The sequence below is a fragment of the Venturia canescens genome, chromosome 7, assembly GCF_019457755.1.
Source record: "Venturia canescens isolate UGA chromosome 7, ASM1945775v1, whole genome shotgun sequence".
NCBI lineage: Eukaryota > Metazoa > Arthropoda > Insecta > Hymenoptera > Ichneumonidae > Venturia > Venturia canescens.
The window spans coordinates 18,257,275-18,284,526 of NC_057427.1; positions in this window are offsets into that span (position 1 = coordinate 18,257,275).

Genomic DNA, 27,252 nt, shown 5'->3' on the forward strand with positions numbered 1-27,252 from the left:
TATGTTCCTTCATGGTTTTCATGGTCCTGGTATATTCCGTCATGGCTTTTGATGCTAGGTCAACAATTCCATATTTTTCGATGTTTGGTTATGGTTCTCCATGGTTTTCATGGTCTAGGTCGACGGCTCCATTGTTTTCGATGTCTACGTCGACAGTTCCATGGTTTTCGATGGCTAGGCATATTTCTCCATGGCTTTCGTCGTCCTGATATGTTTTTTCATGCTTTTCGAGGTCTAGATTAACGGCTCCATAGTTTTCAATGTCCAGGTATGTTTTCGCATTGTTTTCGTGGACTAGGTTGACGACTTCATAGTTTTCACTATCCCGGTCGATAGCTCCATAGTTTCCGATGTTGAGGTGAATTTGTCCATGGTTCCCGATATGAAAGTCAATGGCTCCATAGTTTCCGATAGTGTGGTGAGTTTTTCTAAGCTTTTCGATATCTAGGTCGTCGGATCTATAGTTTACGATGTCTAGTTTGGCGACTATACGGTTTTCGATGCCTAGGTGGATGCCTTCGTATTTTTCAATATATATTCGACAATTTTATATTTCCCGCTATTTAGGTAAACGGTGCAATGGTTTACGATATATTTCCTCATAGTTATCGATATCTAGATCTGCGCTTTAATAGTTTGTATTGACGAAGCAGGTTCAGACGTTACAGAAGACCATTAAAAAATTATCACTGGACACCAATAACCATAAAGCTGTGGTCTTAGACATTGAATACCATGGAAACATCTCCTTGGACATTGCAAACCATTGACAGTATCCATGTCAACATGGAATCCATGAATGAAAAGAAGATAGTTTCAAAAATCATTTTTCCAAGTAAACAAGGGGAACTTTTCAAAAAAAGGAATAGGAAATGAAAATATCATCCCATTGCATAGGAATTTCCCAATCTTTCATTGGAAAATTCGATTTGCTGAATGGATAATCAAAATCGTCACCATTATTGCTTGTAAAAGGTTTCAACTCACATGAACATAACCGCACAGTTTTCGTCCGTCTATATAGAAAAATTGGCTGTGTCGATTGCTTTTGGCAAATAGAGAAAAGCACTCAACTTGAAACAAATCGTTTTAAAAATTTTCGTCGAAGACGATGAATGTATTTTTTTTCTTAAGTAAATATTGTCACGCCTCTAAAAAATAAGCTAAATTAGAAAAAAAAATAATTGACAAAGTAAAAAAAGAACGCCAATTATTAAAAGGTCGCGACCGTAGTTTCCAATAATTTTCTATATTTGTATTATCAATAAAAAACTTCAAAATAGAAAAAAAAATGAGATCGTTTTCTGAAGTTGACAAATATAGTGAATGAAAGACGATTCCTATATAGTTGTCACGTCTCGCAAAAAGAAGTGAAATCAGTAAATATTAAAACTTCAAAAAGTAAAAAAGGCACGCCAAGTATTAAAAGGTCGTGACCGACGTTTTAAATGATTTTCTATATTCGCATTGTCAATAAATAAATTAAAAAAAATGTTTAACTGTGAAAAAATATGAGATCTATTGTAACATATAGAGTGAATGAATTACGTTTCCTGTAGGAATTCTGAATTTTGGAAATAAAAAAAAATGAGATCATTTTCTAACGTAGCCAAGTACAGTGAATGAATTAAGGTTCTTGTGGAATTCATTCGTGTACACTTTTAGCCCTAATCCCTCACTTATTCATAAAAATTTTCCAGCAAACGTGACAGAGCAACAAAGGTTTCTCGAATGATTCTGCAATTATTAAGAGATTATCATCTGTTTTTATGCTAGCACGGGTTATAAACTTAAAACAGTTTACGCGTACAAGTGCATGCATTGTATCTATACGATGAACTGCACAAATTCATTTTCAACATTACACACAAGCTTGGCGTGCATGGTTTTCAATCGGAAGCTCGGCGAAGGAATGCCTCATCCGTCCATATATTTGAAGAAAACTTGATGATCCTCTCATGTAATTGTTTTTTAATTTGCCATCCCTTTTCCATCCAACTATTTTATTGAGTAGTTCGACGTAAGATCTCGCGCTGTGTACACAAAGAAAAATATCTATTCTTGACCAGTTTGACTGATAAATTCATTACTCCAAAAGTTTCGTATTCAACGCGTTTTCTTTTCTCAAATCAATGTTTACACAGCTTACTTCTTTGTTCATCCATTTCAATACTTGTGTAATTCATCCAATCATCTGCCCATTTGGTAAAAAAAAGAGTGTACGGATAAACGAGTGAAAGTGACGCGTCGATAAATTAAAATGCGTATGGGCATGAAAGAATGGCCGTATCTATCCGTACAAGATAAAGGCATATAAAGGGATTGATTGATTTCATTTCTTTATCCGTTCGTTTAATTGTTCAATTTTATCCACAAATTTCACCCATCTGTATTGTTTACCAAATCATTATATAACAGGGCCCCTCTTATTTTATTGGGGGATCGGTTTTTTTCACACTCGTTCATACAATTCTAATTAATTATTGTTTTCATAGTAAATTTAAACAATTGTCTCTTCCCGAGCTTCCGATTGAAAACCATGCACGCCAAGCTTGTGTGTAATGTTGAAAATGATTTTGTGCAGTTCATCGTATAGATACAATGCATGCACTTGTACGCGTAAACTGTTTTAAGTTTATAACCCGTGCTAGCATAAAAACAGATGATAATCTCTTAATAATTGCAGAATCATTCGAGAAACCTTTGTTGCTCTGTGACGTTTGCTGGAAAATTTTTATGAATAAGTGAGGGATTAGGGCTAAAAGTGTACACGAATGAATTCCACAAGAACCTTAATTCATTCACTGTACTTGGCTACGTTAGAAAATGATCTCATTTTTTTTTATTTCCAAAATTCAGAATTCCTACAGGAAACGTAATTCATTCACTCTATATGTTACAATAGATCTCATATTTTTTCACAGTTAAACATTTTTTTAAATTTTTGAATATTCTTACTGATAGATACTTTTGTGGAAACTTCTAGAACCATCTATCGTTAAGAAAATGTTCTATTATAAAAAATCATTTTTTCCATTTAAAAACAATTTTTGATTGTGAGTATTCTATCGCTTCATGACTGAGGATTTTCACGGGAGAATCAATTATTTTTTCCTGTGAAATGGCAATGATCGCGGTGCTAATAGCGCTCGATATAATTTATTCGTGCGTGTAACAAGAAGATTTTTTGTTTCATCTAATATGAGATGGTAAGAAATGTGACGCATTATTTTTTAGCTGCGTCAAAATAAAAAGAATGCCCCATCGATGCGTGTGAGCATTTATATGTTCGTCTCTATCGTATGGATCAAAATAAAGCCATTAACGCTTTATCATATGTGGACGACGTTAGAATTATTTCGATTTCGGTAACGCGATCTCGGTAGATGCTATGGAGCGGTACGCACATATTTTTTTCACCAATCTTCCTTTGTGTATGATGTGCACATTTGAAAATTTATTCTTTTCTCACTCTGCGCACAAATATAAACAAATGAAACCTTATAAAAGCTGGCTCCAACAGAACTCGCTCAAAATCTATCACGACGATCAACAAGTTGGACCCTTCGAAAGAGGTATGTATTGTGAATGAAAAAAAATATTTGTGTATTTTTGCGATTACCAAATTTATAAATTGTAGCATTTTATTTAATAGTCTTTTTTATTTTCAGATTTGAAAAAATGGAAGATTTTTCGACATTTATTCGTGCTCACATACCCAGACACTGGCTAAGGGTACATGATGAAGCCACAGTAAAAGATGCTGTTATTTGGGCAATGACAGCCTTCATCGAAGCGAGGGACGATGAGATAGTCACCTTAGAGATCGGCGATGTTGAGGCGGAGGTTTTCATTGATCCTGAGGGGGACTGGTGGTTTATACCAGTATCCATTTCGCAGAATGTATAAGGTAAAAAATGATTTGAAAATACCACGGAAGTTCTATCGTTTCTTTAAGATTTTTTTGCAATATCAAAGCAGCTTTCTCTAGTTTTTTCAACAAAAATATTAAGAAAGCATTTTTTCCGTAATTATACAGTAAATGATCTCGAATTCAGAGTACGTTATTTTCAGGCAATTTGCAACAACTTTTTTCTGAATCAATTTTATTACAAAACTCCTTTTTTTTGTATGTAAAGAAAAAATTGAAAAAAAATTTTTCGATAGTCCCGATGAAAAAAATGTTTCACTATTATTAATACAATTTTTTATTTTGTTGCAGTTTTCACTGGGGAGGTGTTTCACCGTGCGCAGTTTCGCCGTGCGCAAATGTTTTTTTATATAAATTGTCTATCTTTTTAATAATTTTTTGTAATTTAATTTCTCGACAATTTTTTGTAATTTTATTTCTTCAATAAAATAAAAATAATATTACAAATTTGAATGTATTTCAGTCATCTTCATTATTGCAATAAATATGTGGTACTTCTCAAGTCATTGTTTTCCTTTCTTCATTGATATTTGTCATTATCATCGTTGTTTTTCATCGTCGTTGTTTCTCTTCAATAATATTTTTCGAAACTTGGATTCGTCGTCTTATTCACTATAACGTCGGTAAAAAAATCTGAATTTTTCTTCATCGTTAATTAATTGATCATCGAGTTCTTCTTAGCAACCTGGAGTTTGGACAAAATTCGACGTTGTTTTTTTCATCATCGTTGTTTTCTCATCGATAATATTTTTCAAAACTAAAAAAATATTCTCAGCAACCTGGAGTTTGGACAAAATTCGAGCATGTATGCTGCATCGGTTACTGCGATCATGGGATAAGAGGTTCGACTCTGATAAGGAGCGCTACTACGGTATTTGAATGTAGTAGGAGTGTGACGCTTTGCCCCACGCACTACTACAACAACGAGCTCTCGCGTTGCTATGTAGAGATGCTTCATCCACACGTTCTGCTGTATAGGAAGGGGTTCAACGCTTAGACCATAGATGGGACCGTAATGAAGAAAATTTTGCGGATCGATAAAAGTTGTTGGTAATCAAGTATGGAATCAGTAAGAAAAATGAAATAATAAATTATGTTTAAAATATTTTATTCGTTGTTAAAAATTTATACCATTTTTGGTTATACATATTTTTCTTATGTTGTAAACAAAAATCTTCTTGTTACACGTACGAAAATTCACAGTGATTGTATTTTCCGCCGATATAATGTATATAGAGATGATTCTCTGCAGCAGCTTGACACATTTGTTCGAATTGTTGTTGATCGTCTTGCAACAACTTGATGATCCTTGCTGGCAAAAATACGGAAATTTCCTCATCCAGAATGGCGGTGATTTGAGGACCATACATGGTGGTGATACTTCTCATTTTGGTGATTTGATACGTTTTTCCCGGTTCCAAGTCAGCAAATTTTCTCGTAGGCAAGAAGTCATCGAGCCGACTAACTTTGTTGATTTTTGATAGATCCATTTTCTCGATGGATTTTCAGATGAGCCAGGGTCTTAGTAAGATAATCAATATCACTTTTCGATTGAATAAGATTTTTTACTTCTTGAATTTCTTTTAGAAATAGGTCGATGCGTATTTTTAATTCTCGTTGCTTGTTCATCGATCGTTAAAATTCGACTGATAAAGCATCCTCTAGTTGTTGATTCTTTTATACCATTGATCCCCACCCCCTAAATCATTCTCGAAGATTCCTGAGACGCATATTGTGTATCGTTAAAAATAATGCGCAGAAATATTTCACGATATCATATTACAATTATTGTAATACCACCAAAATAATGCACAGAAATATCTTTTTTCTAATATCATCTTACAATAAATTTCCAAAGGACTTTATTATAAACAATTTCATGCGCCTCTAATATCATATTTCAAAACTTATCAAGAGACTCGGTAGAGTCTCGGGACAAGTACATTGACAGCTCTGTCGTCTGCTGGCCTGAGGCTCTCGCCGAGTATACTTTCTCTGAATAAAACGATTCGCCGTGGTGGGGGTAAAATTGGCATGTCATATTGTTCAAATACGAAACTCATAAGTCATCTGAGACTTTGAAAATTGAACTGGAGATTAATTAATAAATTCTCTTTCGATTCCGCCCAAAATGAGCATGATCGGTGGCGTAATTGTTGAGAAAAAACTTTGCACGGGCTCAAGATTATGCAAAAGTTACTGACACATTACGAGTTCGACGTATACGTATACGCGTTTTGACGTGAGTTAGTGGTAGTAGAGTTGTATCTCAACGCATTCTGATTGGCTCACTCCATCTGACAGACCACGTTTAAACTCCATAAACGTATCCACGGTCACACTCCATGAACGTAACCACGCTCAGACTTCGTCCTGTCAGTTTTTGATAGCATCATGAACAAACGTAGTTTCGACATAATAAAGTGCGGTCTAAATTCAATTTTAAAAAATGTTTGTTGTTTAGTAGAGTGCATAATATTTATTATTTTAGTAAAAATAGTGATGTGGTGTCATAATATTAAGAAAACCGGTCTTTTAGTGAATTAAATCGGTATAAAAGCGGCCGCGTAAATGTAGTCTGTGATCCGTGTGTTTTTGGGTGATGCAGATTTTATTATTTCGTTCGATTGGAAATAAGTATTAATTCCTTCAATTGAACCAGTGTGCGAGGGATATTGTCCAGTGTAAATATATCGTCAGTTAAAGCATGGTTATATGTCATGTGTGTAATTAGATTATGTAAAACTGTGAAAAAATATGAGATCTATTGTAACATATACAGTGTATGAATTACGTTTCCTGTAGGAATTTTGAATTTTGGAAATAAAAAAAAATGAGATCATTTTCTAACGTAGCCAAGTACAGTGAATGAATTAAGGTTCTTGTGGAATTCATTCGTGTACACTTTTAGCCCTAATCCCTCACTTATTCAGAAAAATTTTCCAGCAAACGTCACAGAGCAACAAAGGTTTCTCGAATGATTCTGCAATTATTAAGAGATTATCATCTGTTTTTATGCTAGCTCGGGTTATAAACTTAAAACAGTTTACGCGTACAAGTGCATGCATTGTATCTATACGATGTACTGCACAAATTCATTTTCAACATTACACACAAGCTTGGCGTGCATGGTTTTCAATCGGAAGCTCGGGAAGAGACAATTGTTCAAATTTACTATGAAAACAATAATTAATTAGTATTGTATGAACGATTGTGAAAAAAACCGATCCCCCAATAAAATATGAGAGGCCCTGTTATATAATGATTTGATAAACAATACAGATGGGTGAAATTTGTGGATAAAATTGAACAATTAAACGAACGGATAAACAAAGAAAAACAATCAATCCCTTTATATGCCTTTATCTTGTACGGATACATACGGCCATTCTTTCATGCCCATACGCATTCTAATTTATCCACGCGTCACTTTCACTCGTTTGTCCGTAAACTCATTTTTTTACCAAATGGGCAGATGATTGGATGAATTACACAAGTACTGAAATGGATGAACAAAGAAGTAAGTTGTGTAAACATTGATTTGAGAAAAGAAAACGCGTTGAATACGAAACATTTGGAGTAATGAATTTATCAGTCAAACTAGTCAAGAATGGATATTTTTCTTTGTGTACACAACGCGGGATCTCACGTCGAACTACTCAATAAAATAGTTGGATGGAAAAGGGATGGCAAATTAAAATACAATTACATGAGAGGATCATCAAGATTTCTTCAAATATATGGATGGATGAGGCATTCCTTCGCCGAGCTTCCGATTGAAAACCATGCACGCCAAGCTTGTGTGTAATGTTGAAAATGAATTTGTGCAGTACATCGTATAGATACAATGCATGCACTTGTACGCGTAAACTGTTTTAAGTTTATAACCCGAGCTAGCATAAAAACAGATGATAATCTCTTAATAATTGCAGAATCATTCGAGAAACCTTTGTTGCTCTGTGACGTTTGCTGGAAAATTTTTCTGAATAAGTGAGGGATTAGGGCTAAAAGTGTACACGAATGAATTCCACAAGAACCTTAATTCATTCACTGTACTTGGCTACGTTAGAAAATGATCTCATTTTTTTTTATTTCCAAAATTCAAAATTCCTACAGGAAACGTAATTACAACTATATAGGAATCGTATTTCATTCACTGTATTTGTCAACTTCAGAAAACGATCTCATTTTTTTTTATATTTTGAAGTTTTTTATTGATAATGCGAATATAGAAAATTATTGGAAACTACGGTCGCGACCTTTTAATAATTGGCGTTCTTTTTTTACTTTGTCAATTATTTTTTTTTTCTGATTTCACTTATTTTTTAGAGGCGTGACAATATTTACTTAAGAAAAAAAATACATTCCTCGTCTTCGACGAAAATTTTTAAAACGATTTGTTTCAAGTTGAGTACCTTTCTCTATGTGGCAAAAGCAATCGACACAGCCAATTTTTCTATGTAGATGGACGAAAACTGTGCGGTTATGTTCATGTGAGTTGAAACCTTTTACAAGCAATAATGGTGACGATTTTGATTATCCATTCAGCATATAGAATTTTCTAATGAAAGATTGGGAAATTCCTAAGCAATGGGATGATATTTTCATTTTCTATTCCTTTTTTTGGAAAGCTCCATTTGTTTATTTGGAAAATTGATTTATGAAACTATCTTCTTCTTCTTCTCTTTCAATGGATTCCATGTTGACATGGATACTGTCAATGGTTTGCAATGTCCAAAGAAACGTTTCCATGCTATTTAATATCTAAGACGACAGCTTTATAGTTATTTGTGTCCAGTGATATTTTTTCATGGTCTTCTATAACGTCAGAACATGCTTTCTCAATGCAGACTGTTAAATCGCCGATCTAGATATCGATAACTATGAGGAAATATATTGCAAACCATTGCACCGTTTACCTAAATATCGAAAAATATAAAATTGTCGAATATATATTGAAAAATATGAAGGCATCCACCTAGACGTCGAAAACCCTATAGTCGCCAACCTAGACATCGAAAACAATAGAGCCATCGACCAAGATATCGAAAACCATGCAGTCGTCAATCTAGACATCGAAAACCATGCGGTCGTCAACGTAGTCATCCTTAGAAAAACTGACTGCACCATCGGAAACTATGGAGCCGTTGACCTTCATACCGGAAACCATAGACAAATTCACCTCAACATCGGAAACTATGAAGTTATCGACCGGGATAGTGAAAACTATGAAGTCGTCGATCTAGTCCACGAAAACAATGGGAAAACATACCTGGACATTGAAAACTGCCGAGCCGTTGATCTAGACCTCGAAAAGCATGGAAAAACATACCGAGACGGCGAAAGCCATGAAAAAATATACCTATCCATCGAAAACCATAAAGCTGTCGACTTAGCCATCGAAAACAATGGAGCCGACGACCTAGACCATGAAAACCATGGAGAAACATATCCAGACATCAAAAAGTATGGAATTGTTGACTTAGCATCAAAAACCATGGCGGAATATACCTGGACCACGAAAATCATGAAGGAACATACCTAGACATTGAAAATTATGGAGAAATATACCTGGACATCCGAAACCATGGAGGAATATACCTAGAAATTGAAAACTATGTAAACACATACCTAGACATCGAAAGTTATAGAGCCATCGACCTAGATCACGGAAATGATGGAAAAATATACCTAGAGAACAAAAACTATGTAAATACAGACCTAGCCATCGAAAACTGTTGAGCGGTCAACCTAGACCACGAAAAATATCGAGAAACATACCTAGACACCGATAACTATGAAGCCGGCGACCTCGCGCACTAAAACCATGAAAAAAAAAACGAAAACCATGGAGGGACATACCTAGACATAAAAAAAATGATGGAATAATACACCTGGACATCGAAAACTATGTAGAAACATACTTAGCCGATGAAAGCCAAGGAGAAGCATACCCCGCAAACGAACAATATGGAGCTGTCCACGTAGACATCGAAAACCATGGAGGAATCTACCTAGACCACGAAAACCATGGAGAAACATATCCAAACATCGAAAACCATGGAGAAATATACCTGAACCACGGAAACCATGATGGAACATGCCTAGATATTGAAAACCATGGAAGAATATACCTAGACATCGAAACCTACAGAGGAATTATCCTAGACCACGAAAACCCGAGAGAAACATACCTGGACATCAAAAACTGTGGAGTCGTCGTCCTCGACTGCGAAAACCATGAAGAAACATACCTAGACCACGAAAACCATGAAGGAATCTACCTAGATCACGAAAACCATGGAGGAATATACCTGGACCACGAAAACCATGGAGAAATATATCTTTACATCGAAAATCAGGGAGGAATATACCTGGACCACGAAAACCATGGAGAAACATGTCTAGACATAGAAAACCATGGAGGAACATACCTAGACATCGAAATCCATGGAGGAATTATCCTAGACCACGAAAACCCGAGAGAAACATACCTGGACATCAAAAACTGTGGAGCCGATGACCTCGACTGCGAAAACTATGAAGAAACATACCTAGACCACGAAAACCTTGGAGGAATCTATCTAGACCACGAAAACCATGGAGAAACATATCCATACATCGAAAACCATGAAGGAACGTGTCTAGACATTGAAAACCATGGAGGAACATACCTGGACATCGAAACCCATGGAGGAATTAGCTTAGACCACGAAAACCCGAGAGAAACTACCTGGACATCGAAAACTGTAGAGCCGTCGACCTCGACTGCGAAAACCATGAAGGAATCTACTTAGAACGAAAACCATGAAGGAATCTACTTAGAACGAAAACCATGAAGAAACATGACTAGACATTGAAAACCATGGAGGAATATACCTAGACATCGAAACCCATGGAGAAATTATCCTAGACCACGAAAACCTCGGAGAAACATACCTTAGCCATCGAAAACTGTGGAGCCGTCGCCCTCGACCGCGAAAACCATGAAGAAACATGCCTAGTCCACGAAAACCATGGAGGAATATATCTAGATATCAAGAAATATGGAGAAATTCACGTGGACATTCAAAACCATGGAGGAATATACCTAGGCGTTAAAAACTATGGAGAAATATACCTGGATATCCGAAACTATGGAGAAATACACCTGGACATCAGAAACCATGGAGGAATATACCTAGACATCGAAACCCATGGAGAAATTATCCTAGACCACGAAAACCATGGAGAAACATACCTTAGCCATCGAAAACTGTGGAGCCGTCGACCTCAACCGCGAAAACCATGAAGAAACATACTTAGACCACGAAAACCATGGAGAAACATACCTGGATATCGAAAACTGTGGAGCCGTCGACCTCGAACGCGAAAGCCATGGAGGAATATACCTAGACATCAAGAATAATAGAGAAATACACTTGGACATTAAAAACTATGGAAAAATACACTCTCACATCAGAAACCATGGAGGAATATACCTAGACATCGAAATCCATGGAGGAATTATCCGAGACCACGAAAACCATGGAGAAACATACCTGGACATCGAAAACTAAGGAGCCGTCGACCCAGACCTCGAAAACCATGAAAAAACATACCTAGACGACGAAAGCCATGGAGGAATATATCCGGACATAAATTACTATAGGGTCGTCGACCTAGACATACTCGAAAAATCCAGCGGCGTCGACCAGGATTTTATATTTTTATTATTTATTATTTAATTTTATTTTTATTATTATATTTTTTCATTTTATTATATTATTATTATATTATAATATATATTGTATAATATAATATTATATATATATTGTATTATACATTAATTATAATAAAATATTTATTATAATTTATTTTATTATTTATTAATAAATAAAATATATATTATATAATAATACGAGTTATGCGTAAGCCAGGAGCTGGTATTGCCCCCGCTGTCCGCACATTCTCTGTCTCTCTCGCTCGGCGACGCGCAAGAGAGGGGGTAGCCACGTTCAGCGTACTGTGTGATGATGTGACAGGAGAGCCGAGAAATATATACCAGGCCTGCAAAGGCCGTAAGTCCGAACGTAAACATGCTCAACTTACGCCTCTCTGTCTCTAAGAAATGAAATTTATCGTAAAGCGTTCGGTCTCAATTCTTTAAAGAGACATATCTCGGGAATGGCTGAATGGATTTACTTCCAACAAAGACCAATGGAAAGGGAAAAATCGAAAAAAAATTCTCACCAATTTTTAGATTTTTTAATAATATGGTTTGTCCGCAAGCGCCGTTTGAAAACTCTGTGACGTCAAAAATCGGCATATTCGCGTATATAAGAGTGCGGCAGGGCTCGCGCTGGCTTTTTCTTTACGCGCTGCTGATTTTCTTTTTAATACTTGGCGTCGAGACGCTACCGCATCTCTTGATACGAGTTCGCTTTGATAGTTGTGTGTTAACGAATCAGCCGGCGTTTGACGTTACGAAGGCGCGACAAATGTAACGAACGTCCGTATAGTTGGTAAATAATATAAACTTTCTAAGTCAAATCAGTTAATCGAAAAGAGTTCTAAAAGTTCAAAGTTGTGAGGAAAAACGTGCGTCAACCTATAACCTCAAATTTTCTTTTTGATCTGAAATGACATGGTTAATAAATAATTAATAAAACAAAAACACACGGAACTGTTAGTATGATGTTAGAAACTTCAATTGAATAAATGTTTTCTAATTTATTTCTTGTGTCATCATTATTTTTGAATATTCCCATATTTTGCTTCCTATTGAGTTTGGCTCTGCTCTATCCGATCCTTGTTTTGACTCCATCGGTTTGCAGCGGATGGATACATATTATTAATTGGTTTCCTAATATGTGTCCTATGATTGTCTAATATTTCTTCATGCTGATTGTGGTAACGTAATTCAAGTGGTTTCCGACTATGATCATCAATCGCACATTTTGTATATCTGATTCTCAAAACAGTTTCTGGTGTTGATATAAGTGTAGTTATACTTTTTCCACATGGTCTGACGAGTAATAATTTTTGAAACTTGTTCCAAAAAGTCTTTGGATGTTTTTTTTGCTGATAGTATGAAAAGTTGAATCTTCGGAATGCGGTAGGCAAACACAAATTTTGACAACAATACTTATGAAATAACGTGTATGTTGAGTATTCCTACTCCGCAAACTGCAAATGTGGAATTATTGGTGAAAACATTCATTACGATATGTCTACAGTTGCTCAGTTTTGGATGCGATTGAGTATAATGCCTGCCAACATCATGGAAACCTACAGAATTTCTAAATGTTATATGCGCTATGTCATTTTAATGGAACATCATGACTTTGAACAACTTTTCATTATAATGCTGTAAATTCGGATCATTGAAATGATGCAAAAATCTGCAAACTATACAATTTAAATACTGTGCCATTCATTTTACATTTTGACTCTAACTCTAACATATATATGAAGTAAAAAATTGATTATAAAAGTCTTCAGTTGCTCATTTATGGATAGATTTGAAATTGATGCCTTCAAAATTTATTGCGCAGATACATTGAATCGCAGCAGATACCTGCGAACTCTGAAATTTCTGTGCATAAATATGTGTGTTAAGTATCACCCCCTATCTTTGATTGTGAGAATGAGTAATAGAACTTGGTTTAGTAAGTTTTAAAGTATTTCTTTTTAAATACTATTGAAGTTTGTATTACTGCGGTATGAAGCGAATACCTCCAAACTTTCATATTTTTGTGTCGCAGCATGTGTGCCAATCATTTAAATTCTTGACTCCAACCGTAACATGTAATCTCAAAAATTCATCACAAACGTCTTCAGCTTCTCTAAATTCCTAAATTTTCCGTTTTCTATTTTATTCTGAGTTTTTAAACTTTTAAATTCATTAATGAATTCTCCTGAAATTGTTTTTCGCCAAAACAAATGCAGATACCTTAAACGTCTTTGAATTCGGTTGCTCTGTTGAATTAAGTACGCTCAGTTTTTTTTGCTTCTTTGAGTTCTGACATAATAAATGTTTCCGGGTGCCTTTTTTCAGCAACTATCAAACTGGATAATTGGATCTCAGCGGCCACTTGCAAACTTTGGAAATATATTTCATCGGGGACACGTTTTGAATGACACGAAAATGTCTAGATTCAGAATGCAAAAGCAACATTTAAAAAGGGCCAATTCTGTTGGATTTGTTGTGTCTTGAATTTGATGGGTGGGGTTCGAAATTTCGAATAACCGAATTGTAGAATGGTCGATATTTCGAAATTAATAAATTCGTCATGTAAGATTGAAGAAAAATAAGTAATTCGAAATTCTTATTCCCGATCGACTAATTAGCAGATTACGTCTTTAATCGAATATTTTTTCTTTGAATTCACATTTATTCGAAAATATATATTTCGATAGTTTGCATTTCGAATGCAATTTTTACAGACCATACGAATGTCAAAAGTTCATATTTTCGAATTAAAAATGGAGAGTAATTGTTTTACAGACAGACCAGAATATAGAGTAGCAAAAAATCGAAAGTGAATTTTTCGAGCCTATAAAACTTGGATATGCGGAATAGCGATAGCTCGAAAAGGCGAAAGTCAAAATGGCGATGTTTCAAATTGGAGATCATCGGTCTGAGTAAGTGAGTGAGTGAGATGCGTGTATTTGAAGCTTCGCTGCATTTCTTTATTTTGATCAATCGACTTTCTAACGTTTCGCTATTTTGACCGTTCGACTTTTTGGTGTTTCAGTATTTCAACCTCAGTAATATTTGGTCTTTCGTTATTATATTTTCAAAATTGTGAATTTTCACAGTATCGCTGACTATAGTAATTTATGAATCGAAAGAGTGATAATCGAATTTTCGAAAAATCGATATTTTAGTAATCGTCCTATGGGCGATTGTTACATTCTATTTTCGATGTAAAGGTGCTTCGAACCTTGCAGTTTCTGCTTTATTTATTTTCGGCATTCAAAGCTCTAGTCGAATCTATCCGTCTCTATATTATCATTCGAAGTTTATAAATTCGAGATTTTAGCTGTTCGAAATTTTAGTCATTCCAACATTTGATCCCCACCCAATTTGATCTATCTTTCCTCTTTTCCTTTCTTTTTCCTAACGTTATCAGCCGAAAATCATATCTCGGCCCGCAACACACATTGCTCCATGTTCTTGAGTTCCCAATGGACGAAACATATTAGAAGACAAGGAGAAAAATCACAAAAGTCCAAGACTAAACCTCTATCGGAATATTTTCAGTACAATTTCGACGAAAAATAGGTCTTTTTTCGTGAAAACCAACGTTATACGCCGAAAATTATAAACAATTCATAGAAATTTAAACTAAAATCTTACAGTCATCTGAACATAAATAAGGATCTTTTGAGAAAAAAGACGTGATATCAAACCATAAACTTCCCCTAGGGAAAAAAAAGGTTGGGACAAGTACATTGATGGTCCCTCGTTTGCTGATAATTCCACCCATAAAAAAAACTTTAAAAAAAAATTTTTTTTAATTGTAAAAAAAATTATTTCATAAAAAAAATACAGAACAATTCGAAAAAAATTTTACAAATCTTGAAAAAAAATATTAAAGCAAAAACTAATCTGTATCTATTTTTCTAAGTGTCAAAAGAATCAAATAACAAGTAAAAAATAAAAAACCGAAAAATCGGTCTTGAAATCATTTTGGAAACCGATGCCTCATTCTTCTTATTAGATTCGGACAGCTAAATCAACTGAAAAAAATTTCATCTAATTTACGTGCGGCATCAAGAGACTCGGTAGAGTCTCGGGACAAGTACATTGACAGCCCTGTCGTCTGCTGGCCTGAGGCTCTCGCCGAGACTATATTTTCTCTGAATAAAACGATTCGCGGTGGTGGGGGTAAAATTGGCATGTGACTTTCTTTAATTGCAAAGCTCATGAGTTATGTACGGCTTTGAAAATTGAACTTTTAGCTAATTAAGAAGTTCTCTGTCGAATGAGTCCAAAATCAGCATGCTCGGTGTCGTAATTTCTGAGAAAAAACTTTGCACGGGCTTAAGATTATGCAAAAGTTACTAACACATTTAGGATTTTACGTATCTGTATACGCGTACTCCAACCGCTACAAACATAGGCCTCTTGGCCCCCATGATCACCAATCCCTGGTGAGAGAAATTTTGTTGCAACCAATGAAGAGTGAGAGAATTTTTGGGCCAATGACATTCAAGAAAAAGAGCAAGAAAGTTTGGCGGAAAGCTAAGGAGCTCAAGAGCTCGAAAGTACTCGAAAGTCACTAGCTGAAGTTTCACGTCATGTTGACATTTGTGGTTATGATGTTATGAAGTGCGTGCGGGAAAATTAAAATAATTTTCACGTCATCTATAACGAAGTGCATATTGATATTTATTTTGTTAAAACTTGTGGAATACTAAACCGGTATAAAAGCGTCCGCGTAAATGTAGACTGTGATCTGTGTGTGAAAATAAAAAATATAAAAAAATGCGCGATGCATATGTCAACGAAACTTTTCAAGATTTCATTATTTCGTTCGATTGGAAATAAGTGTCAATTGAGATAATCTTTCAATTAAACCAGAGTGCGCGGAATATTGTGCAGTGTAAATATATCATCAGTTGCGTGATTATATATCATGTGTAATAATGTAGGTTATATATACGAGTGCCCTTTGATAGCTGTGTGGTAATAACGAACAGGCCGGGGTTTGATGTTACGAAGTGCGGGACAAATGTAACAAACGTTCGCATAGTTAGTGAATAATATAAATAAGGCAAATCAGTTTATAAAAATAGGTCTGGAAGTTGTAAGGAAAAATGTTCGTCAACCTAAAACGTCAAATTTTCTTTTTGCGATATGAAATATTATGGTTGATAATTAATAAATCAAGAACACACGGAACTGTTAGTGTATAATGTGAGAAACTCCAATCGAATAAATGTTTTCTAATTTATTTCTTGTGTCAACATTATTTTTGAATATTCCCATATTTTTTTTCCTATTGAGTTTGGCTCTGCTCTTTCCGATCCTTGTTTTGACTCCATCGGTTTGCAGCGGATTGATGCATATTATTAATTGGTTGGCTAATATGTGTCCTATGATTTTCTACTATTTCTTCATGCTGATTGTGGTAACTTGATTCAAGAGGGTTCCAATTATGATCATCAATCGCACATTTTGTACATCAGATTCTGAAAACAGTTTCTGGTCTTGATATAAGTGTAGTTATTCTTTTTCCACCTGTTCTGTCGGGTAATAAATTTTGAAACTTGTTCCAAAAAGTCTTTGGATGCTTTTTTTGCTGATAATATGAAAAGTTGAATCTTCGGAATACGGCAGGCAAACACAGATATTGACAACAATACTTATGAAATGACGTGTATGTTGAGTATTCCTATTCTGCAAACTGCAAATGTGGAATTATTGGTGAAAACATTCATTACGATAAGTGTACAGTTGCTCAGTTTTCGATGCGATTAAGTATAATACCTGCCAATATCATGGAAACCTACAGAATTTCTGAATGTTATGTGCGCTATGTCATTTTAATGTAACATCATGACTTCTAACAACTTTCCACTCTAATACTATAGATTTGGATCATTGAAATACAGCAAAAATCTGCAAACTATAAAATTTATATACTGTGCCATTCATTTTATTTTTTGACTCGCACCGTAACATAAATATCAAGTGAAAAATTCATTACAAAAGTCTTTAGTTGCTCATTTATGGATGGATTTGAAATTGCTGTCTTCCAAACTCATTGCGCAGATACATTGAATCGCAGCAGATACCTGCGAACTTTGAAATTTCTGTGGATAAGTATATGTGCTACTATCACCCCCTATCTTTGATTATAGTAATATGGAATGGAACTTTGTTCAGCAAGTTTTAAAGTGTTTCTTTTCAAATAGTATTGAAGTTTGTATTACTGCGGTATGGAGCGAATACCTTCAAACTTTGATATTTTTGTATCGCAGCATGTGTGCCAATCATTTTAATTTTTTATTCCAACCGTAACATGTAATTTCAAAAATTCATCACAAAAGTTTTCAGCTGTACTATTTAACTTAATTTTCCTTTTTCTAAATTCCATGCTAAATTTCTTAATTTCTAAATTTCTTTCTAAATTATCCTGAAATGAAATTGTATTCCTCCGCAACCAATGCAGGTACCTTAAACGTCTTTGATTTCCGTTGCTCTGTAGAATTAAGTACGCTCAGTTTTTTTTGCTTCTTTGAGTTCTGACACAATAGATGTTTTCGGGTGCCTTTTTTCGGCAACTATCAAACTGTAGATAATTGGATCTCAGCGGCCACTTGCAAACTTTGGAAATATATTTCATCGGGGCCATGTTTTGGATGACACGAAAACGTCTAGATTCAGAATGTAAAAGCGACATTTAAATATGGCCAATTCTGTTGGATTTGTTGTGTCTTGAATTTGATCTGTCTTTCCTCTTTTCCTTTCTTTTTTCTAACGTTATAAGCCGGAAATCATATCACAGCCCGCAACACGCATTGCTACATGCTCTTGAGTTCCCAATGGACAAAATATATTAGAAGACAAGGGGAAAAATCGCCAAAGTCCAAGAACAGACCTGTGACGAAATATTTCCAGTACAATTTTAACGAAATTTAGGTCTTTTTTCGTAGAAACCAACGTTACAAGCCGAAAATCATATCTCGGCCCCCAACCCGCTTTTCACCGTGCTCTTTGGTTCCTAATTGACAAAACATATTAGAGTACAAGGAAAAAAATCGCCAAAGTCCAAGGAGAGACCTGTGACGAAATATTTTCAGTACAATTTGGATGAAAAATAGGTCTTTTTTCGTAGAAACCAACGTTATAAGCCGAAAATCATATCTCGGCCCCCAACCCGCTTTCCATCGTGCTCTTTGATTCCTAATTAACAAAACATATTATTAGAGTACAAGGAAAAAAATCGCCAAAGTCCAAGAACAGACCTGTGACGAAATATTTCCAGTTCAATTTTTACGAAAAATAGGTCTTTTTTCGTGGAAACCTACGCTATAAGCCGAAAATCATATCCCGCCCTCCAACCCGCTTGCGGCCGTGCTCTTGGGTTCCTAATTGACAAAACATATTAGAGTACACGGGGAAAAATCGTCAAAGTCCGAGGACAGACCTGTGACGAAATATGTCCAGTACAATTTTGACGAAAAATAGGTCTTTTTTCGTGAAAACCAACGTTATAAGACGAAAATCATAAATAATTCATAGAAATTTAAACTAAAATCCTATAGTCAACTGAACATGAATAAAGAACTTTTGAGAAAAAAGACGTGATATCAAACCATAAACTTCCCCTAGGAAAAAAAAGGTTGGGACAAGTACATTGATGGTCCCTCGTTTCCTGATAATTCCATCCATAAAAAAAACTTTAAAAATATTTTCTTTTTAAATCGCAAAAAAATGATTTTATAAAAAAAAATACAGAACAATTCGAAAAATTTTCACAAATCTTGAAAAAACATTATCTGTAAAAAATACTAATCTGTATCTATTTTTTAAAGTGTCAAAAGAATCAAATAACAAGTAAAAAATAAAAAACCGAAAAATCGCGCTTGAAATCATTTTGGAAACCGATGCCTCATTCTTCTTATTTGATTCGAACAGCTAAGTCAATTGAAAAAAATTCCATCTAATTTACGTGCAGCATTAAAATTTATTATATCAATTCGAGGCCAAGTATTTTCTAATGAATTGAAAAAAGTTACCACTTGAGTTACGTGCAGCACTAAAATTTATGATATCAATCGAAGGACAAGTAATTTATGAGGAACTCCAAATTTCAACATTATGGAATTGTTCTAAGAAGCTTTTAATTGCAAAAAAATCACATGCAAGCTAGTCATTTCTTACTCTATGGTGGCAAAGAATTATAAGAAAATCGATTCTTTTCAGACTTTCAGGAGCTTCTGATATTATTCACAATATTCGACGTCGATTGGATCGATACAAATTATGTTTAAATATGAGTTAAAAGTACTTGTCCGGCCCATCACTTTCTATTAAAATTGTTTATTCAAATAAAAATCAGGGCTTCTCTAGAACTGATCGAGCACAAATATTCATGCAGAGCGAATTTAGAGAGTTATCTTCAAGTAATATTCCCTTAACTGCACTAATTGAATAAGAATGGAAACGAATTGTCCTGTACTATACAAGGGATGTTATTGTGCATCGATAAATAAAAAACATTTTGCACATTAAATATGTTCAAGCTTCCAAAAATAAGTCCCCAGTTGGTATTGGAATGACGGCAATTTTTACTTCTCACTTTTTCCAGCGAACGAATTTCATGCGGTATAACTAACCTATACTATTATTAAGAACATTAAACTAATAATAAATCGCATGTCAATAAATTTTTAATCGGATTCTGCCGTACAATTTCGTTTTTTTATGATTGATTTTTATTTGAATGAATAGTGTTGGGCCGGACAAGTACTTTTAACTCATATTTAAACATAATTTGTATCGATCCAATCGACGTCGAATATTGTGAATAATATCAGAAGCTCCTGAAAGTCTGAAAAGAATCGATTTTCTTATAATTCTTTGCCACCATAGAGTAAGAAATGACTAGCTTGCATGTGATTTTTTTGCAATTAAAAGCTTCTTAGAACAATTCCATAATGTTGAAATTTGGAGTTCCTCATAAATTACTTGTCCTTCGATTGATATCATAAATTTTAGTGCTGCACGTAACTCAAGTGGTAACTTTTTTCAATTCATTAGAAAATACTTGGCCTCGAATTGATATAATAAATTTTAATGCTGCACGTAAATTAGATGGAATTTTTTTCAATTGACTTAGCTGTTCGAATCAAATAAGAAGAATGAGGCATCGGTTTCCAAAATGATTTCAAGCGCGATTTTTCGGTTTTTTATTTTTTACTTGTTATTTGATTCTTTTGACACTTTAAAAAATAGATACAGATTAGTATTTTTTACAGATAATGTTTTTTCAAGATTTGTGAAAATTTTTCGAATTGTTCTGTATTTTTTTTTATAAAATCATTTTTTTGCGATTTAAAAAGAAAATATTTTTAAAGTTTTTTTTATGGATGGAATTATCAGGAAACGAGGGACCATCAATGTACTTGTCCCAACCTTTTTTTTCCTAGGGGAAGTTTATGGTTTTAAAATTTATTATATTAATTCGAGGCCAAGTATTTTCTAATGAATTGAAAAAAGTTACCACTTGAATTACGTGCAGCATTAAAATTTATGATATCAATCGGTGGACAAGTATTTTATTAGTAACTCCAAATTTTGACATTATTAAATTCTTCCAAGAAGCTTTTAAATCCAAAAAAATCACATGAAAGCTAGTCATTTCTTACTCTATGGTGGCAGAGACTTATAAGAAAATCGACTCTTCTCAGACTTTCAGGATCCTCTGGTATTATTCACAAAATTCGACGTCGATTGGATCGATACAAATTATGTTTAAATATGTGTTAAAAGTACTTGTCCGGCCCATCACTATTCATTCAATAAAGAATCAATCATAAAAAAACGAAATGGCACGGCAGAATCTCGTTAAAAGTTTGTTGAAATGCAATTCATTATTAATTTAATGTTCTTAATAATATTATAGGTTAGTTCTTATTCCGAATGGAACTCGTTCGCTGGAAGAATAAGTGGGAAGTAAAAATTGCCGTCATCGAATGTAAACTGCAGAGTTATTTTGGAAGCTTGAACATATACATTATGTACAATTTTTTTCATTTATCGATGCACAATAATATCCCTTCTATATTGCGGAATAATTTGTTTCCGTTTTTTATTAAATTAGTGCAATTAAGTAAAAATTACTTGAAGATAATTCTCTCAATTCCCTCTGCATGAATACTTGTGATCCATCAGTTCTAGACAAGCCCTGACTTTTATTTGGATAAACAATTTAAACGGAAAGTGATGGGCCGGACAAGTACTTTTAACACATATTTAAACATAATTTGTATCGATCCAATCGACGTCGAATTTTGTGAATAATACCAGAGGATCCTGAAAGTCTGAGAAGAGTCGATTTTCTTATAAGTCTCTGCCACTATAGAGTAAGAAATGACTAGCTTTCATGTGATTTTTTTGGATTTAAAAGCTTCTTGGAAGAATTTAATAATGTCAAAATTTGGAGTTACTAATAAAATACTTGTCCACCGATTGATATCATAAATTTTAATGCTGCACGTAATTCAAGTGGTAACTTTTTTCAATTCATTAGAAAATACTTGGCCTCGAATTAATATAATAAATTTTAATGCCGCACGTAAATTAGATGAAATTTTTTTCAGTTGATTTAGCTGTCCGAATCTAATAAGAAGAATGAGGCATCGGTTTCCAAAATGATTTCAAGACCGATTTTTCGGTTTTTTATTTTTTACTTGTTATTTGATTCTTTTGACACTTAGAAAAATAGATACAGATTAGTTTTTGCTTTAATATTTTTTTTCAAGATTTGTAAAATTTTTTTCGAATTGTTCTGTATTTTTTTTATGAAATAATTTTTTTTACAATTAAAAAAAATTTTTTTTTAAAGTTTTTTTTATGGTAAACAATTCGCGAAATATATTACAAATAATAATAATAAATATTCATCGGAAAATATTTCGAAGCATAAACATTTCTCAGAAAAATATTTCTATCTCTTTCTAATATCAAATTCCAAAGCTTGCCGCAAAAATTCTTTAGAAATGTTTTCATCCCTCTCTAGCGTTGCAAAATTATATCGCTGTCTCTTTTTACGATTTTTCATATATAATGATCCTTGCTTGTGCGATCTCATCATTCACATCGTAATCTTTTGCAAGTTAACAAATGTTAAAAAATGGATTCGGCAAAGTGTTTGCAATTAATAAGGCTGATGAAAAATGCTTACATAGCATAAACACGCACCACACGAACAAGTAGAAAAGTGGAAAAATTACCAGGCTCGAAACATTAGGCTCCTTAATAAAATTTTAAAAACAGCAAATTTGTCGAGTGGTGAAAAAACAAAAATTCAAACGACGATTTCCCTGCTCAAAGCTCTGAGTGAAAAGTACAGAGCTCGAGTGGGTGGAAATATCGGTGTGCGAGACAAAACATCCGATCGCGTTCGTTGGACGCATTTGGAGTCCGCTTTTCAAAACCGTATACGAACCGGTGCAGTAGTAAATCTCATACACAAGGACCTTCGATCTTTCTTATACGACGCCAAAGTCGTTACAGTTAAACGATTAAAAAATGTACTAAAGAAAGACGGGAATATCAAAGCCAATGTTGTATTGGCGTGTAAATTTTCAATGATAAAAAACGGTGCTATGATTGAAGAAACAAAGTACTTTAACACGCGAAACATGGCGATTCTCACAGCCACGGACATTCAGACATGGTTCGATGAAAATGTGACAGATCGCCTCCTGGTTGACGTGGAAGAATTCCAAGAACGTGATTCCGGCTGGTCGATGCGAGAAATCATCAATTTGACAGTGAACATCAATCGCTACGAGCCACTGCGGGGTGGTATCTCAACATATGCCGATATCCCACGAGATATAAAAATGAAAAAAGCTGTCGTCAATATAAAAAATAACGATGAGTTCTGTTTCTTGTGGACTGTGACAGCAGCACTTCATCCAGCAGAAAATCATGCCGACCGTACAAGTTCGTACCCCGACTTCGAGACAGTATTGAAATACGATGGCATACGTTTTCCAATTGCCTTGAAAGACATTTGCAAATTTGAAAAAATGAACAATTTGACGATTAACGTATACGGTGTGGACAAATGTGGTAAAAAAAGTGAAATAGTGCCGTTGTACTTGAGTAAAATCAAATCAGATAAATCCACTATCCATCTTCTCATGATTGAGGGAAATATGGATATAGATGAAGAAGACAATTTCCAACCAATCTACCACTTTGCTTGGATCCGTAATCTATCACGTTTGCTGAGTTCTCAAGTTACAAATTATGATAAACGCACATGGTTTTGTGATAACTGTTTGAACCATTTTTACCTTCAACAGTCTTTTGAAAATCATAAACGTGATTGCATGAGCATAAACAAAACGAAAATGGTTTTACCGACCGAGGAAAATAAAATTTTGAATTTCAAAAATTATCGGTTCAAAGAAGATGTACCGTTCGTCGTGTACGCGGATCTCGAATGCCTTATCGAATCAATGGGTGAGTCTCAAAAGCATATCCCGCACAGTGCTGCGTATTATTTGAAATGTTCCTTCAACGATTCACTCTCAAAATTCGATATGAAACGTGGAACCGATTGTATCGAGTGGTTCATCGATCAATTGCACGAAATCGCAGAAACAGTTAATTTTTATTTGACAAATATTGTGTCGATGAAACCACTCACATCGGATGAAAAAATACAGTTTAGAAATGCCACAAAATGCCATATTTGTGAAAAGCCGTTCGACTCCGCGGATGTAAAGCACCGCGATCATTGCCATTTCACAGGAAATTATCGGGGTGCTGCGCATCCTGGATGCAATTTGAATTATACGAAATCTCATAGTATCCCAATAGTTTTACACAATCTCTCTGGCTATGACTCACACTTTTTAATCAAAACATTGGCTACACGATTCAACGGCACAGTCAAACTTCTCGCTATAAACAAAGAGCGATACATTTCATTCACGAAATACGTTGAAGGTACAAATGTAAATTTACGGTTTATCGACTCCTTCAGGTTTATGGCTAATAGTCTCGAAAAATTAGCCTCATACCTGAGGGATGAGGATAAGTCAATCACACGTAAGCACTCTAGTACTGTAGAGGAATTCCAGTTGCTCACGAGGAAGGGAGTTTTCCCTTACGAATACGTGGACTCGTGGGAGAAACTCGACGAAGAGCAGTTGCCATCGAAAGAAAATTTTTATTCAAAATTAAATAATGCAAACATTTCGGAGCAAGATTACGAACACGCAAAAAACATTTGGAATATTTTCAACATTACTTCATTGGGTGAATATTCCGATTTATATTTAAAGACAGACGTTTTACTATTGGCTGATATATTTGAAAATTTTCGACGCAACTGCTCTTCGACGTACGGCTTGGATCCTCTACATTATTTTACAGCTCCGGGACTTGCTTTTGACGCGATGCTCAAATGTACGGGTGTTCAACTTGAACTCCTCACAGATCCTGAAATGCTCCTGTTTATCGAAAAAGGCATTCGAGGTGGTGTATCGCAGTGTTGCAATAGATATGCTCATGCAAACAATCGGTACATGGGAGCCGATTTTGATCCAAGCAAAGAGGAATCGTATTTAATGTACTTTGACGTGAATAATTTGTACGGTGCAGCCATGTCCCAATACCTACCTGTTGGTTCTTTCGAATGGGAGTCCGAGCCTATAGATATTCTCAATATCCCCGATGACTCTTCGACAGGATATATTTTCGAAGTAGATTTGGAATATCCTGAGGAGCTTTTCGAGTTGCATAAAGATCTGCCTCTTTGTCCCGAGCACAACGCACCTCCTCACAATAAACATTCAAAATTAATGACAACATTTTTGCCGAAAAATAAATACGTTATTCATTACAAAAATTTGAAACAATGCTTAAATTTCGGACTGAAATTGACAAAAATTCACCGAGTTTTAAAATTTCATCAAGTTCCATGGCTCAAAACATACATCGACTTGAACACCGAATTACGAAAAAAATCAACCAATGAATTCGAAAAAAATTTTTTCAAATTGATGAATAATGCGGTATTCGGAAAAACTATGGAAAATGTGAGGAAACAGAAAGACGTAAAACTCGTGACACAGTGGGAAGGTCGATATGGTGCAAAGGCTCTCATTGCGAAGCCCAACTTCCATAGCTGCACTGTTTTCGAACATGATATTGTAATAATTGAAATGAATCGCATCAAAGTACATTTCAATAAACCCATTTACGTTGGATTTTGTGTCCTTGATCTATCAAAAACATACATATATGATTTTCACTATAATTACGTTAAAAATACATTTGGCGATCGGGCAAAACTAATGTACACGGACACTGATAGCCTTCTATACCACTTTAATATGCCCGATATATATGAATATATAAAGCGCGATATACATAAATTTGATACTTCCGATTATCCAGCGAATAATATTTCAAGAGACTCGGTAGAGTCTCGGGACAAGTACATTGACAGCCCTGTCGTTTGCTGGCCCGAGGCTCTCGCCGAGACTATATTATCTCTGAATAAAGTAAATTTCGGTGGTGGGGGTAAAATTGACATGTCATTTTCTTGAATTCCGAAGCTCAGGAGTTATGTCGCAATTTGAAAATTGAACTTTCAGCTAATTAAGAAATTCTCTTTCGATTGCGCCCAAAATCAATACGATCGGTGGTGTAATTGCTGAGAAAAAACTTTGCACGGGCTCAAGATTATGCAAAAGTTACTAACACATCTATGGATTTACTGTGTCTGTACAGAACACCATCAAAGGCCTCTTGATGCCAGCTATAACCCATTTCTATGGAAGCTCGGGTCCCGGGATCCCGGCTACAGAAATAATGAGTTGTGATTGGTCAGGACACTTGCTGTACCGTTCCAGCGGAATACAGTTTATGAATATATATACAAGGCCATCAGTCAGCCGTCAGTTATTGATGTTATAACAAACGGATTTTCGACATTACGAAGTGCGGGGTGACAAAAAAATATTTTTCATCTAATAAAGTGTTAAATATGTATTTATTTTATTAAAAATAGTGGTATGTGGTGTCATACAGTATTACGAAAACCAGACATATAGTGACTTTGACGTGATATATAATACATCCATCTGTCATTTTTTGATGGCATGAGCAAATTAATAGCAACAGCGATCTGAATGATAAAATTTCGGAGAAATAGTGCAAGCTGTATGAATTCGATTCAAAATTCTTATATGACTATAAAAAAAAAAATGTTATGTAAGTTTTGTGAAAACCATGTGGGTTAGTTTACGCTCATCGCAATCGGTTCGCGAGTGTTTGTTATATAGAACATATATTAGTATTGGGAAATTTCTCCTTGTACAAATTCTTTGATTTTACGTTTATTTATGCCATAATTTTGTTGCAATCCTGGTTCTGGGTTCTTCAAAAATTTTCAACGGGAGTTATGTGAGAAAAAAAAACTTTCGCTCATTATAACCTCTCAAACGTTCTTTCCAAACAGAAATTTTATGTTGTGTAATTACATTATAGAAAAAATATGCGTGATTGTATGTAAATGAATGCAAATAAATGTTGAAAAACTTCGGTCAAGTAAAAGTGTCTAATTCAATGTATT